The sequence below is a fragment of the Camelus dromedarius genome, chromosome 5, assembly GCF_036321535.1.
Source record: "Camelus dromedarius isolate mCamDro1 chromosome 5, mCamDro1.pat, whole genome shotgun sequence".
NCBI classification, from domain to species: Eukaryota; Metazoa; Chordata; class Mammalia; order Artiodactyla; family Camelidae; genus Camelus; species Camelus dromedarius.
The window spans coordinates 40,636,903-40,649,641 of NC_087440.1; the positions used below are offsets into that span (position 1 = coordinate 40,636,903).

The 12,739-nt window shown below is 45.0% G+C and overlaps 1 long non-coding RNA gene across 1 annotated transcript; it reads right to left on the reverse strand.

Moving 5' to 3' along the window:
- Positions 1-241: 241 nt before the first annotated feature.
- On the reverse strand, positions 242-9,996 carry LOC135321399 (uncharacterized). The gene is made up of 3 exons (XR_010381141.1): positions 9,914-9,996; positions 7,956-8,089; positions 242-518 (listed from the first exon to the last, which is right to left on the reverse strand). It is a non-coding gene; the product is annotated as an uncharacterized LOC135321399 (long non-coding RNA).
- Positions 9,997-12,739: the final 2,743 nt, after the last annotated feature.

Here is a 12,739-nt window from a genome sequence, read left to right on the forward strand (position 1 = left end):
ATTTAAGCTATACTCAATAAGGAACAATATTTTTAAGAGCAGAAATTGCGGTTAACTTTACGAAACAATAGGGTTAGAAAAGCTGTAGAATCTGTGTTTTCGATGCTTGGTTAAAGATTTAATTATTTAAACCACACTTAAGAGGAATTGGTCTGTAGTAGAGACACCACTATAAACAACATTAAGGGAAAAAGAAGAGCAAATTATATTCTGAATAGTCTCTTTTAATGTACAGAATTTGCTGATCTGAGCCACTAATTGTTATAGATGATCCAAAAATCCTGAAATGTCTAAGGCCAATACATTTCATGTCCTCATTTGCCCTGGTTGAGACTGGTGCTGTTAGTGTTACCTCATGCAGGTGAGTGTGGCTGCTGGTCTAATCCATGGAGTCAGTTGCCCCTGTTTCTGCAGCCACCAGGCCACAAAAGTGGAGGCCATGTGAGCTTGTGACCACTAGATACAGGAAATGTCACCAACCACATCCTTTTCAGAGCTGAGTCACGAGTTAGAGTGTCCTAAAAAAGAAGCATCGTTCTTTAGTTCAGGGGCTGCTGCCCTGGGATTACCCATCCAAGTCCACGGGGCTCTATAAAAGTGCTGCTATCATTTTGAAAGTGGGCTCTCTGTGGAGGGCTACTCCCCTGAATAGACTCTGAACTATATCCGTAGGGCCTTGACTGGCTTCACCCTTCGGAATCATGGGTGAGAGACTAGCAAATAACTGGGGTTTCCTGTAAAAAAATACCTTTTAGTGACAATGAAAAATTTTTCCTTTGTTAGAAAAATAAGTTTTTACATTATAATGCAAAATCTAGATGAATTAAGGATTAGTTTTAAGTAAGTATATTGGTTATTTTATGCTTAAAAACTGGAAGAAATAGAGATCAATTTAAGTGTGTGAACATTAAATGCTCTAATTCTGTTTTTAACACAGTCTGGGATTGATAACACTTCATGTGGAAATCTTATCCAAATGCTAAGAAAAGTATCTTAAAACTTTACCCAGTATCTCAAAGGGCATTGTGATAAACTAGGAAGAAATGTACAGTTGAATACTGACATTCAGTCGGATGTGTCCAGACATTCTTATAATGTGAAGCTACTTGGGGAGATGTATGTCTTCCCTTCTCTTGGTAGCCACATGAAGAAACAGCTTTGAACCATTTAGATTTTAGGTGAAACACAAAGCAGATACTTAGCTCCCTCACTAGCCCCAAATCCCAACATTCAGATTTGTGCCACAACCAAATCACTACATTAAGGATCTTCAGGATCACTCTTAAAAAGAAATGCTAAAGTTAAATATGTTCCAACCATCTACTGCATTTCCAAAACACAGGAAACAAATCTTAACAGCTAATATAATAATGGCACCTCTGGTAAAACCAGAAGTGATCCCAGCATGACTGTTACCTCCATTTATTTTACGTTTTGAAAAATCCAACTAATTCATACATTTCTCTGCTTCCTGGACTCAAGAGCTTCTCAAGCCACAGACCTCTAAATCCAGGAAAGCCCGCTCAATCTGCACAAGCCTAACATACCTGAAGTGTGATGTAAATGATGTCAACCGAAGCTGGTGGATAAATGCCTCTGTGGGGGCATTTCTGGGATGGGCCATAGAGGTCCCTAGAACTTGGAAACTAAAATTTAGTGCATGTCTTAAGTTTCCTGGGAGAGAACCATAGCTTTCATCAGATATTCAAAGAAGTCTGTTTCCCGAGAAGGAACCACTGGCAGAGAGGAAGCAGTAGAAGGAAAACAATAGAATGTGAGAATAGTGGTTATTTCTGGTAGAAATTATTTTGGTTTTTATGGTGGAATTTTGAGCACATTTAATTTTTTTCTTCATACTAATCTGTATTTTAAAGATGGATGTGTTAACATGTTAACTAATAGCTCAATAAAACGTTTTGCTGCCATTAAAAGTGTTTCAAAAGAATTAAAAATGACATTGAAAAAGCTTATGACATAACAGAAAAAAAAACAGGACATAAGATTGTTTACAAAGTCTGTGACTTCAACAATGTAAGCAATGCATGGAGAAAAAAGCTCCTGGAAATAATAAATGTTTATAGTAAGGTTGCAGGATACAAGTTAATATACAAGTCAATTGCTTTCGTATATACCAGCAATGAACAATTGGAATCTGAAAATAAGATACAACAATACCACTTGCATTAGCACCCAAAAAATGAAAAAAAAAAAAAAAGAAATACTTAGATATAAACCTAACTAAATGAGGAAAACTATAAAACTGATGTAAGAAAGATATAAATAAATGGAGACAGTTCATATTCATGGATAAGAAAAATCAATATTGTCAAGATGTCAATTTTCCCAAATTATTCTACAGATTTTATGCAATCTCAATCAAAATTCCAGCACTTTATTTTATGAATATTGACAAAGTGATTCTAAAGTTTATATGGAAAGGTAAAAGACCCAGAATAGCCAACACAATACTAAAGAAGAACAAACTTAGAGGACTGATTATCTGACTTCAAGACTTATTACAAACGTACAGTAGTCAAGACAGTATGGTATTGGTGAAAGAACAGATTAATAAAGCAGAGTAGAGATTCCAGAAATAGACCCACACACATGTAATGAACTGATCTATGTTAAAAGGAACAACGGCAATTTATTGGACAAAGAGTCGCTTTGACAAGTGATGCTGTAACAACCTACATCCACACACAAAAACATGAGTCTAGACATAGATTTTCACCTATCACAAAACAACTCAAAATGGATCACAGGCTCAGTGCAAAACACCAAACCGTAAGACTTCTAGACAATAACATAAGAGATACCTAGGTGACCTTCATTTTGGCAAACAGCTTTTAGATATAAGATTGCTCATCACTGTTCAGGACAGAGAAGAATTAGCACAGAGAAGAATTAGCACAGAGAGATCCTAACCATTAAAAACACGAAGCACACAACTTATCAACAGGTGATGAGTCAGAAGAATCATATATGCAAGTGAAAAAAAACCTTAAGAACTGGCAAAAAATCTTAACAGATACCTCACTAAAAGAAGATATACAGATGGCAAATAAACATACGAAAAGACATCCAACATCACGTATCATCAGGAATTGCACATTAAAACAATGAGGAACCACTACACACCTATTAGAATGGATAAGTTTTTTTTTAATCGACAATATCAAATGTTGGTGAGGATTTAGAGCAACAGGTACTGGTAAGAATGTAAAATGCCGCAATTTTGGAAGACAGTTGGGCAGGTTCTTAGAAAGGTAAACGAAGTCTTACTGCAAGGTCCAGCTTATGCCTACACAAAAACTTGCACACAAATGTTTATAGCAGTTTTATTCATAATTGCCAAAAACTGGAAGCAACCAAGGTTCTTCAATAAGTCGATGGAAAAACGGTGGTACACTCAAACAATGGAATATTACTCAGCACTAGAAAGAAATAAGCTATCAAGCCACAGAAGACATGGAGGAAAATTAAATGCATATTGTAAATAAACAAATGGGACCTAATTAAACATACAAACTTTTTTTTTTTTTTTGGCAGGGGAGGTAATTAGGTTTATTTGTTTTATTTTTAGAGGAGTTACTGGGGATTGAACCCAGGACCTCATGCATGCTAAGCATGTGCTCTTCCGCTTGAGCTATACCCTCCCTGCTAAACGTACAAACTTTTGCACAGCAAAGGAAACCATAAATAAAATGAAAAGATAACTTAATGTAATGGGAGAAAATATTTGTAAACAATACCACTGACAAGGGCTTATTTTCCAGAATATACAAACAGCTCATACAACTCAATAACAACAACAAAAAAAACCCCCAAACAATCCAATCAAAAAATGGACAGAAGACCTAAACAAACATTTCTCCAATGAAGACAGACAAATGGCCAATAAGCATATGAAAAAATGTTCAATATCACTAATTATCAGAGAAATGCAAATCAAAACTACAATGAGGTATCACCACTTCACAGCAGTCAGAATGGCCATCATTAAAAAGTCCACAAACAATAAATGCTGGAGAGGGTGTGGAGAAAGGGAACCCTCCTACACTGTTGGTGGGAATGTAGTTTGGTGCAGCCATTACGGAAAACAGTATGGAGATTCCTTTAAAAACTGAAAATAGACTTACCGTATGATCCAGCAATCCCACTCCTGGGCATATATCCAGAAGGAACTCTATAGTGAAAAGATACATGCACCCCAATGTTCATAGCAGCACTATATACAATAGCCAAGACATGGAAGTAACCCAAATGCCATTGACAGATGACTGGATAAAGACGTGGTAAATATATAGATATACACAAAAGAATACTACTCAGCCATAAAAAAGAATACAAATGTGTTCATTTAGCAATTATGGTGGTTCATTTATAAGAGAAATATTTTAAAAGTACTCAGTGGCAACAGTGAAAGCCCTCTCTCACCCCGATAGTAAATATATTAATAATAATAAAAAAGAATACCAATACCATTTACAACAACAGGGATGGACCTGGAGATTGTCATCCTAAGTGAAATAAGCCAGAAAGAGAAAGAAAAAATACTGTATGATATCACTTATATGGGGGTGGGGGGGAAGGACATGAATGAACTTATTTACAAAACAGAGACAGACTCACAGACACAGAAAACAAATTTATGGTTACCGGGGAGAAGGGGGTTGGGAGAGATAAATTGAGGGTTTGGGATTTGTAGACACTACTATATATAAAATAGATAACAAGGTATAGCATAGGGAACTATATTCAATACCTTGTAATGGTCTATAATGAAAAAATGTGAAAAGGAATATATATATATGTGTGTGTGTGTGTGTATAAATGAATCACTATGCTGTTCACCAGAGATTAATACATTGTAAATTGACTATACTTCAATTTTTTTAATAGACTTTATTCTTTTAGAGCAGTTTCAGGTTCACGACAGAATTGAGCAGAAAATAGAGTTCGCACATAGTCCTCCCCACCCACACATATATACTCCCCTACCCTCAATATCCCTCTTCAGTGTGGTATATTTGGTACGATCAATGAACCAACACGGGTACATTATTATCAACCAAAGTCCATAGTTTACATTAGGGTTCACTCTTGATATTGTACATTCTATGTGTTTTTACAAATGCATAATGACATGTAGCCACCACTATTGTATCATACAGAATAATTTCATTGCCCTAAAAATCCTTTGTGTTCCATCTTTTCATTCCTCGCTCCCTCCCTCCCTCTTCCCAAACCCCTGGAAACAATGATCTTTATATTTTTCTGTAGTTGTGCCTTTTCCAGTATGTCATTTGGTTGGAATTGTACAGTTTTTAAAAAATGCATATTGCGAGTGAAAGAAGCCAGTTTGAAAAGACTATGACTCCAACTATAAGATATTCTGAAAAAGGCAAAACTATAGAGACAGTAAAAAGATGAGTGGTTGCTAGGAGTTTGGAATAGGGCTGAGGGAGAGTGGGGGAGGGTTGGCAGCGAGGACTAGTGGTGTACAGGTTTAGTGCAGTGAGATTATTATTTGATACTGTAATGGTGGATACAGGACATTAAGAGTTAGTCAAAACCTGTAGAAATGTACAACACAAATGATGAACTCTAATATAAACTAAGGACTTTAGTTCATAATAATGTATCAATTATCAGTTCATTAACTGCAACAAATGTACTACACTAACGAAAGACTGTTAATAGGAAAAACTGGTGGGGGGGCAGCATTATATAGGAACTCAGTACAACTACTGCCAAATTTTTCTGTAAATCTAAAACTGTTCTAAAATAAAGCCTATTAATTTTTTAAATGCATGGGGGAAAATCTCAACAGAGAATCCAAAATATTCATACTGATTATGAATCATTTCTCTCACTTCTTACATTTTAATGTATTTTCCAAATGTTTTCAATGGATCAGTTATTACTTATAGAATCAGACAAAAATTAAGCCCTGAATTCTAAAAACCTATACTGAAGGGCATGGATTTTTTAAAACCTGGTTAAGGCTTTCAGCCTTTTCATGAGCAAACAGGCCCAAATTTTCCCAATTTTCTTCACTCAAAGTGAAGCTACGGATATTCGTACCCATTAAAAAAAAAAAACAAAAAAAACCTGTAGTTGATTTACGATGTTGTGTTAGTTTCAGCTGTATATCCTTACCCATTTTTGAAGTGTCCGCACATCCTAGCATTACCTGGAGAGGAGCCTTGCTCAGCTGGTCACGTGCTAGTTAAGGCTCATTCAGCCCCAGTGTGTGACGCTTGCTTTCCTCAGTTCCGACCACAGAGAAGCCCTAACCCAGGTGGCCCAAACTGCGCATGCGTGAAGTGCGTTCCCACGTCCCCGGGCAGAGCCACGGGAGCCACACACAGCGCCGGTGCTCCCGAAGGGGGACAGCAGCCCACCACGTTCCCCCGCGCACAGTCTCACCCCGCTCACCTGTTATCCACCTGACTGACCTCAAGTCTGAGCGGCCTCTCCTCTAGGAACCTGCCTCTCTTGGCTTTAAATGAAAGCATACCGTCAGGTGCAGCCGCTTGCCTCTGACTTAAAAAGAACCTTCTGGATAACAAAAAGCACGATTTGATCGCTGACCACTCCAAGCGAGAAGAAAATCACTGGGCTCAGTGTGGTCTGAAATTCTCTGTAATACCACTTTCCTATGCCCACGCCCCATGAGGGTAAGCAGTGGAGACTTTTAAACTGACATGTGCTAGATTGCCAGTTCTTAGCCAGGGTTTCCCATCAGAACCGCCAGGGGAACTTTACCCAAATGTACAAGCCTGGCCTCTAGCCTGGATCTATCACATCACAGGCTCTCGGGGTGCCCCTGTGGGCATGTGTATTTTGAGGTCTGGTGTTTGCTACTGGTTAGGAACCCTTGTAAGAGGTACCTGCAGGTGGCATGATCATAGGGTTTTGGGGGCTCATCCCACCTGCACTCCTCTTTTGGTCTGTAGGCAGGTTACCAGTGTGCTGAAGAGTCAAGCAGGTTTCCAGGAACTGACACCCATGTATTAGGTTCTCATCATCTGTACCTTTGCTGCCCTCATCCTTGACTCCTAAAGCCAGTCCAGGGGACAAGAAATGCAAATGTCTAACAATAACTAAACTCTCTTCAGCAGCCCAGCTTGTAGCAACCTCAGCCTGGGGGCCCCCTTGCAAAGGCTTGATGCAGATCCACCAGAGCTTTGTGCAGACCCCCTCAATGAGAGGGCTCCTCCACATCCAGAGGGACATGGAGGGAACACAGGGAAATGTGCATGTAGGAGAAGGGGACATACCGTGGTCCCAGAGGGCAGGTGGTGGTGCAGGAACTTTGAGGAAGCTACTGATGCCTCTTTTGAGCAGTTACCACAAGAAGACTATCGGCCTGAGACACAGCAACATCTAACGTTTTTGCAGGACTTGACCTGCAAATCTCAAAGTTATCTCAGTCATGTAGGTTTTACCAAGAACTACAGTGATTAAGCCACCACTGGGGACTGGAAGGAGCATGAAAAGGAGAAGCAGAAGAAGAGGAAAGACCTGGTTTCCCAGGGCAGAGTAGGGATGAACTGGGGGGAGCCCCAGCCACCAGCCTCGCAGTACCCGCATGAGCTGGGGTTTTCCAGGGATAGAGGCTGAGGGCAGCACCTCGGTTATAACTGGATCTACCTGCTGGGTTGCTAACTCCTATTTGAGCCATGTCTGCCTAGGTTATATAACTGGGCTGCACTCCTTGGGCCTCCTCCAGGGGCCTGGTGGACACTTGTTTTGGGGAGCTTACATAAGTTCTCACCAAGACAGAAGGCAAAATAGCTTCTTTGAAGAAGGCCATGCTAGCATTATTTCAGTGATACTGGTCAAGTTTTAGATGGACACAAGACAGAATCACCTCCCACCAAAAAAAAAAAAAAAGAAAAAAAAAGTAGCTCATGAATCCTAATAGAATGGCTGTAGAAACTCACTGTTGCAGAGTGACCTGGCAGAAGCCACCAGCTTCTCTGTACTCCTGTGTCCTGCAGCCACCTGAGAAAATGTGCTTCAGGAGAGACCCAGGGAGGAATGCCGTCATGCAAGGGCCACGTGATTGCACCATCTCCTGTCAGTGTAGGAAACATTCTCTTAGTTCTTATTGATCATCAAAGATTTTTGAGCCCCACCTATAAGCTAGACCCTGCTTGGGGGCCTGGGGACACAATGATGAACAAGGCAACACAGGAACTATGTCTCTCCGAGGACTAAGAATTTGGGCCCTTTCATCTCTGGCAGAGTATCTCCTCCTAGTGAGCTGTCGCTGAGAGATTTATGGCAGCTTCGCATCCCGTTTGCATCCAGCAGGGTGGACTTGCAGAAGCATATTTGGGCATGAAGGTATCTTGTGCAAAACCAGCCTCCACGCCTCCTTCCAGATGGGCTCAGTTAGGGGCACCCCCAGGGACTGGCAGCCACCTGCCCAGGAGTGGTGAGCGGATGCTCACCTCTAACATCCCCAAATTATAATACACGTAGTACACTCCTTTCCTGCCACAAACTATATGGAGATCCCTCCTGGGTTTTTTCCTTGCTCTCTTTCTCTGTGTTCTTAAAAAACAAATGTCATTGTAATACAGCATATTATGCAGCTTCTTTTAAAGCAGGAAGGGCTGCAGGTGCTCACCGCTGATTTCACATTTCTGAAAAACCCCAGTACCAAGCCTCTGCTACACAAAGGATGGGGGATGGGGTGGCAGAGCTGATGGCCTTGGAGGGAGGGGCTTTCCAGGGAGGGAGATAAATAGTCACATGAACCTCTGTCCAGGCACTTGGACGCCGGACAACACAGCCAAACTGGGAGTGGGGAGATTCCTGCTGAAACAGTCACGGCCAGCAGCTCCCAAAGGCTGCACACCAGCACCAAAGTCCCAGCTCTGCATTTGCTCCATTTTAAACTGGGCCTCAAGGAGACCCAGGTGACACAGACCCTGACCAGAGAGGTGGGGAAAAGTCTGCTCGCACCCCAGGTTTCCATCCCTGACTCGAGTGCTAGGGACTTCAGCTCTCCAACGAAGAGTCCCACTCAGTTTTCAGTCCACAGCTGGGAATTTTACAGCCTCAGTTTTCTCTTCTGTGAAATGACATAATCATAGGGTCCATCTCAAAGGGAGGCAGTGAGAATTAAATGACAACACATTTAAAGTGCAGGAAAGAACAGTGTTACTGTGGGGGGAGGGTGTAGCTCGGAAGTGCATGCCTACCCTGCACAAGGTCCTGGGTTCAATCCCGGGTACCTCCATTATAATAAATAAATAAACTTAATTACCTCCCTCACCAAAAAAAAAAAAAAAAAAGAACAGTATTACTGTCTCTCAACAGGAGCTGGTGTAGCTCTTCCAGAATGGTTCTTAAATGCTTTCAAGTTTCTAAAGCACCCTGACCTTCTAAAATATGACTTCATGAGAACATTTTCACCCAAGTAATGGGGTCAGCAAGGTGGGAGCCGCCTGCAGTTAAAGCTTCCCTCCAGCCAGAGCTGAGCAGGTGTGGCCTTTTGTAACCTGCACGAGGCTTGGGGTCCAGGCTGGGAGCCAAATTCCCACTACTTTCTGGGTGAAGAGGTTCCTTCCTGGGCCGGCCCTTGCTCATGACACACACACAGGCTGCAACTTTTCCTCATGGGGGTCCCTTGCCCTGGCCTAGCGCCTGCTCTTGCTGAAGGAGCACGCAACATGGCGTCAGAAAGCAAGCGGCTTCTGACCCTCCTGTGAACCAGAATGGTCTCTTGGAGCTCTGAGAACCTGCACTTGGGTCATGTCCTGTCCCACCCCCCTCCACTCCCCTCCCCAACCCTCCCAGAGCCCTGATGCCCTGGTTCAGCTGGGCCCCAGAACACAGCTGGGAGTTCCCTGGCCTGTGCTTGGAGCCTACCTTCCCAGGAGCTCCTCACCTGGAGTGTCCTGGGGACAGAGGTGGAGTCAATGGAGGGGGCCAGAGGGCAGGTGCCACACCCTACCTGGGGAGTGTGTAAGTCTAGGCCAGCTGGGAGGGAGGGGCGGACATGGAGGAGCCCAGGGGGGCAGAAGAAAGGGGGAGGAGAGAGGGAACTTCCCCTGTGCTGCCGAGTTCCTCTATGCTCTGAGCTGAGCCAGGGGGCCCTGAAGTGAGTCCAACCCAACAGAATATGCAGGGCTCTCCCACCTTCTCTTCATATCCTTGTTGGAAAACTGTAGCCTCATGAAGCCTCCTTGTGCGGGAGGAATTTTGCAACATCCCAGTGGCTTTTGTCACCTATAGAAAACTACCCTAGTCGGCTAACAAACCGGCTTGCTTATCAGGTGATTGGAGCCAGGAAGACTGCAGGCCTTGGGGTGGGGAAATCCTATCTTGCATGGCTTCCTTCCTTCCTCCTTCTGACTGGGCCCCACAGGGCGGGGAGGCCTTCCTGAGCCTCATACCGGGCTGCTGGGCTCACAGCCAAACATCCAGAAGACACCCCTCCTGCCACCTGGACCCTTCTCATCTTCCCAGGGCACAGGGAACATGAGGCTTCTGCTCTGGAAAAGAAGCGGAAAACACCTGCATTTCCAGAGCCTCGAAACAGCCTGCTCTAGCCTGGCTTCCTGGGAGGCGCTGAGGAAGAACATCGGTCAGGAGCAGGTCAGTCCTGCTCTGCGCTGCCTCAGGCGTGTCCTCCTGCTGGCAGGGCTCTTACCAACCGAGGACAGAGCGAGAGACTCTACTGAACATGCTGGCACACAGCAGATGCCCGTGGACGTCCTTCCTCAAGGCCTGGGGCCCAGCAAAGTACTACATTCATCCGTACTCATCCCACCTGACTGTCTGCACCTGAGCCTTAGTAGAGACTTAAATTTAGAAACTTGATATGCTTGTGGGAAGCTGCTTGATTTGTTTAAACCAACAGGGCCCATTTCTTCAGATTCCCAGCCTATTTCAGAGGGTGATTGGACCCCCTTTCTAGGCAGAAGGCAGGTCTCTCTTCTCTCATTTCCTAATGGCCTCCCCATCCCCACCTCGTACACACACCCACTAAACCCACAGTCAGGCCAGTTCCCCAGACACAAGAATAAAGAGAAAAGTCAAAGATCGGATCTCCACTCATCTCCCCTTGAAGTTGTTCAGCTGCTGTCACCCTGCCAAATGCAGAGGCCAGGCCCCTACTGCTGTGCAGTCAGGGCCCGCGTAGAGCAAGGTGCCCTGAGCCCCCACTGCGGGGCAGCCCTGCTGCAGGAGCGCTGTGCTGTGGGAATTTTCCATCCTGCTCTGCAGCCTGGTTGGCTCCTCTTTAGATCATTATCCTGCCACTGACAGGGGCCTGGGTTGGGCAAGCTTTCCAAGGTCAGCAGCTCCACCTAGACCTGCTCTGGCCAGGTTTCCCTGTCGGCAGCTCAGAAGGGAGAGGAGGGGTTCAGGGCCCCAGGCACCCCTTAGCCCCACCTCGGGCCAAGGCCTTGTCTCCTCCCGCTGCCTGCAGCCTCTGCCTCTGCCCAGGCCTGTTTCCTCTGGTTTTCCCACTGGGCGGCTCCCAGCGCTTCCAAAAACCCCCTCCAGGAAATGTGCTTGTTGCCACAAAATAATGCAGATGTGCTCCCCGAGCTGCCCAGGCAACAGCGGTCTCTGCCCCCCAGAGACCTGGAGAGGGAGGGTAGGCAGGTCTGCGCCCCCCAGTGCCCCGCCTCCAGCCACCCTGACGGGGGCAAGAAGAAGCCGTAAAGCATTATGCTGTACACCAGAAGCTGACACAACACTGTAAACTGACTATTTCAATTTAAAAGAAAAAAGCAAAAAGAACAAGTCGCAGCCACAGGAGAGCCTTGGGACGAGGCAAAGCCTTGGCGTGTTATATGTAAGGTAACTGAGCTCTGCCCAGAGAAAGGCCACACAGGACCCTTGGTCGCTCCCAGGTCCTTTTTGTCTGTTTAATATATAAAAATAGTCGGTATAAAGTTTGTGTTCATGTTTAGCATTTGTTTCTGTCTGTTTATCTAATGGAAACTCGTCGCCCTGTCTGGATCAGAAGGTGAGGACGCCCCCAAGCCCCACAGTGCTGGGGAGTGACGAATGCAGGGACACAAAGGACAGCAGCAAATCCTGGCTGTGTGGCGGGCATTTGGGGGCCGGGCCCCGGCATGTGCTCCTTGGTCATAGCGGCCTGAGGCCCTGGGGCAAGGAGCTGGTGACCACAGAAAGGTGCACCGCGGCGCCTGGCTGGCTGCACCCCCAGTGGCGCAGGGCAGGAGGTCAGGGTGAGGCCCTGCAGGTGGGGGAGCTGTGTGAACAGTGACCTAGGCAGGATGGACTGACTGCCGCCCAGCACCTCTCAGGCCCCTGACCCCTGCAGCTCTCCCCACCCCTCTCCTCCCTACCAGGTGGTCCCTGGGCCAAGCGTCTGAAGAGAATGTTACCCTACCCCAGCTTTCCTCCTGTCTTGCTGCTGCTGCTGCCTCCATGGTGATGGGGCCGTGATTGCTCAGGAGAGGAATAGAGTCCCAGGCTAGGGGCTCTTGCTCCTAACAAAGGAGAGCTGGCAGGACCATTCACTGACCACCTACTGAGTACCAGGCCCTCAGAGCAATGCTTCAGATAAACCCTCCCGCAGTTGACTCTCTCAATAGCAATCCCATGAGGTAGATGTTTTCATGCCTCTTTGACAGATGGGACTCTGAGGCTCAGAGAGATTAATGAGTTGCCCAGGGTCACACAGGTGGTAGGTGGTGATTCAAAGCCAGATCTGTTTGGAGTTCAGTGCCCAAGG